Here is a 4,307-nt window from a genome sequence, read left to right as displayed (position 1 = left end):
AATTTTTTGTACTTACATTTGTTTATTGCTTTAACTTCTTTCCATACATAAACTCTAATATTTTCATTTTGTTGTGATCTATTTGCCTTTTATCTCTTTTTTTTTTTTTTTTAGATGAAGGGAATGTGAAAACTCAAGTTTTGATTTAAGAAAAATGTATACATCTAAAATGGAAATGAACAATGCACAATGCACAAATGTAGAGAGAGATAGTTCCAAAAAGTCTCTATAATTTTTAGGGATTGTAAACTCTTTTGCAATCATCGGGAAAAGGGGGAGACGGGGGATTTTTAACTGAGTGTTGACTCCCAATCCATAAGTCATTCCTTACAAAAATATAGCTTGTTACGCATGATAAATCACTTTACAATCATCCATGATCATTAGGTCTGCTTTTTGTAAATGGACAAAATAATGGCTTGTTTGACTCGGGTAAATTTCCCATCGTATGTTCACTTGAGAATTTAATGTTATTCACTTTAAAAGGTTTGGATCCATAGGTCATTTGCATCTTTAGCATGTTTCAGCTTGCATATCCATATTTTAAAAATGTGTACAAAAATCTTTTTCTTATAAAATTCTGAGCAATTAGTGTTGAACTAGTGGAATTTCCCAAATTTGGATAACAAAAATTTTGTGTACATCTATGGTGTGTGAATAATATTTTTTACTTACATTTTTTTATTTTTTTAAATTCTTTCAATACATAAATTCTAAAAATTTGATTTTGTTATGATCTATTTGCCTTTTATCTCTTTTTTTGTTTACGAGATGAAGGGAAAGTGAAAACTAAAGTTTTAATTTAAGAAAAAAGTATACATCTAAATTAGAAATGCACAATGCACAAACGTAGAGAGAGATAATTCCAAAAAGTGTCATTAATTTTTAGGGATTGTAAACTCTTTTTAGTTTTTATATTTCAGGTTCAACAATCGACGGGAAAAGGGGGAGGCGGGGGATTTTTAACTGAGTGTTGACTCCCAATCCATAAGTCATTGCTTTCAAAAAAGATTGCCCATTACGCATGATAAATCACTTTACAATCATCTATGATCGTTAGGTCTGCTTTTTGTAAATGGGCAAAATAATGGCTTGTTTGACTCGGGTAAATATGCCACTGCTCGTTCACTTGATAATTTAATGTTATTCTCTTAAAAAGGTTTGGATCCATAGGTCATATGCATCTTTAACATGTTTCAAGCATGCATATCCATTTTTTAAAACATGTGTACAAAAATCTCTTTGTTTTAAAATTCCAAGCTATTAGGGTTGAACTAGTGGAATTTCCCAAACTTGGATAACAACACTTTTGTGTTCATTTGTGGTGTGTGAATAAATTTTTTTTACTGACATTTGTTTATTGCTTTAAATTCTTTCCATACATAAACTCTAAAATTTTCATTTTGTTGTGATCTGTTTGCCATTTATCTCTTTTTTTGTTTATGAGATGGAGGGAAAGTGAAAACTCAAGTTTTGATTTAAGAAAAAAATATACAACTAAAATGGAAATGCACAATGTACAAATGGAGAGAGAAATGATTCCAAATAGTGTCTATAATTTTTAGGTATTGTAAACTCTTTTTAGTTTTTATATTTCAGGTTTTACAATCGTTGTCTCCCAATCCATAAGTCATTCCTTACAAAAATATTGCCCGTTGATAGATGCCAGATTCTGACATGAGAACTAGGTTAATTATAATAGAATAACCCTTATAATTGTGTTATAGGTGGTTATTTATGGATTTTCAAATGAAACTTGCATTTATTGAATTTGGCATTAATCACTGCTTATATTGTATATTTTTCTCTCCTGAATTATATTTCATTGCTTTTAGGATTTTTTCCTTCCTGAAATGATTTTTATGGATTCAATTATGGAATTTAAGGAGAATTTTGGTGGAGAAGGAGATATTTACAAAAATGCCACTAGTGAAAGAGAGATATTTTAAGGGCAAAATCGATCAATAGAAAGGAGAGCTCCAGGGGGGGGGGGGGGGGGGGGGAGAAAAGGAAGGATTCGCTGACCGAAAGAAGAGAGACCCGAGAGGATTTTTCTCCCAGCCGTGGTTCTCCGCACGCCTCCGTCGTCCACCGCCGTCTAGCAACCGAGAACAGACCCGAGGAGAGCTCCAGAAATTCTCTGTTGCGGTGAGTTCGACACTGCCATTTTCTGCTCGTCAGGCCGAGAGGTGACTCAAGAGGGCTCCTCCGGCGTCGATTACACATTTCCGACCACTTCTAGAGCCTAGTCCGACTCTGACCGAGACTCGAGAGAGCCGGTCATAGGATTTCACTTCCATGTCATCTTCCGCTGTACCACCTCCTCCGGCGTCGATTCCGATTCCTCTTCGCTTGTGTCGCCTCCACTTCTGGCTGCTCACTCCTGCAACCTGAAGCCCTTAATTTCTGGAAATTACAGCAATCGTGAGAACAGAATTACTGCCTAAGCGAGAGGAAGAAGAAGGGGAGTAATCCATCATTTTTTAATTTAATTAGTTTCCTATAGTTTGAACTTAGGTTTGAATGTCTATTAAATTTAATTTGAGAATTAATGTTTATTGAATATTTGTTTTCTGAATTTTTTGAGTAATTAGCTAGTTAGGGCAGGATTATAATTTAGGTTGGATTCTAGTATTATAATCCGGTCTTTTTCTTTAACTCTAGGTGCCCGAGAGGGGCTAGACACAAGGATTGAGAATCCAGATTTGTGGTTAAGTGGCACTCGAGAGAGGCACGAAACATGGTAAAATCCAGAGTTGACGTTTCCTATTGTGCAAGTAGTTAATTAGATCATTGCTTGATAATTTAGGATATAATCAGTGTTTAGTTCAGATTAATTCATCATATTTGGTTAGGCTAGTTGACTTAAGAATTCACAAAATTCAGTCCTCCCTGTGGATATTACCCTCGCTTCCCACTAGATTACATGAACAATTCGTACACTTGCAAGGTATAAAAGCCGATGTAATTAAATTCCACATCAAGTTTTTGTCGTCGTTGCCGAGGAGGCACATATTAAGTGTATTTCTTTGTTCTCCATGGTCTTAGGTTAGATTTATTTTTCTGCTTTAATAATTTTTTGTTTCTTTTTCTTGATGATTTTGTATGGAGTTATTTTTATTTCTTCTACTTAGTTCGTATTTTTAGTAGTTAGTTTGTTAGCATAATTGGATAGTTAGTTTTATTTCTTTTTGTGTTTTTATGCACGGGCGCCGCTCCCTAGGTGAACCATTAGCTCCCTTTCTTGAAGAGGTTGAACATATTTGTAGGAAAACACCAGAAGTCAAGTTAGGAGCTACCATGGCCAATCAAGGTGAACCATTATAGTTACCTGCAGCAGATGACCGTAGAGCCCTGAAGGATTATTCTATCCCATCCAACTTCACATCACCTTCTTGCATTATATTTCCACCCACTATTGCTGCCAGTTATGAGTTCAAACCAGATGTGATCCAACTCCTCCCTACATTCTATGGGTTGGAGAAGGAGGACCCTTATTACCACATCAAGGAATTCTTAGATATCTGTGTGACTTTCAAATTCCAGAATTTCTCAGATGACTCTATCCGGTTAAGACTTTTTCCATTTTCACTTAAGGATAAGGCCGAGTCTTGGCTTAATTCCTTAGAGGTGGGCAGCATTACTTCATGGGACACATTAGTCACGAAATTTTTGTCCAAGTACTTTCCCATTTAGAGAACTACAGCCCTCAGGAGAGAAATCTCCAACTTTATGCAGCAGGAGGGTGAACACTTGTATGAGGCTTGGGAGAACTGGAAAGATTTGATCCGTAGGTGTCTGCATCATGGGTTTGATAAATGGCATTTAGTGCAATACTTTTATCAAGGTCTTACACCTTAGGTTAGATCCATCGTAGATGCAACGAGTGGTGGGAGTTTGATGGGTAAGAGTGCTAGAGAGGCATGCAACTTTTTTGAAACGTTGAGTGATCAATCTCAGCAGTGGGGTTCGTCATTTAATGTTGATAGGAGATCCCATGAAGCCAAAAGAGGTTAGTGAAACACCCATGCTCATGGCCAAGATTGAGGGGTTGACAAGAAAAATTGATGCCCTTATGGTGTCCAAGAGTTCACCTGCTCCTAACCCATCTACTGTCTGTGCCATATGCTCTAGTTCATCTCATCCCACACAAATGTGTCCATCTAGTTCATCCTACCCGGAGCTCATTGAGGACTTGAATGCAGTCCAAAATTTTCATGGACCAAACCGGAATGATCCTGTTTCGGAAACATATAATCCGGGTTGGGCTAGGCACCCAAATTTCTCATGGTGCAAGGGCCCACAAG

General features: G+C 36.7%; 1 non-coding gene across 1 annotated transcript; it reads right to left on the bottom strand.

Moving 5' to 3' along the window:
- Nucleotides 1-3,705: 3,705 nt before the first annotated feature.
- On the bottom strand, nucleotides 3,706-3,812 carry LOC137966794 (small nucleolar RNA R71). Its single transcript, XR_011116285.1, has one exon. It is a non-coding gene; the product is annotated as a small nucleolar RNA R71 (small nucleolar RNA).
- Nucleotides 3,813-4,307: the final 495 nt, after the last annotated feature.

The sequence above is a fragment of the Aristolochia californica genome, unplaced genomic scaffold (genome assembly GCF_029961685.1).
Source record: "Aristolochia californica isolate CCGP_79_NKW_82.1479 unplaced genomic scaffold, dmAriCali1.0.hap1 SCAF_5, whole genome shotgun sequence".
Taxonomy (NCBI): Eukaryota; Viridiplantae; Streptophyta; class Magnoliopsida; order Piperales; family Aristolochiaceae; genus Aristolochia; species Aristolochia californica.
Note: the sequence above shows the minus strand (reverse complement) of the source record. Positions and strands in the feature narration are given on the sequence as shown.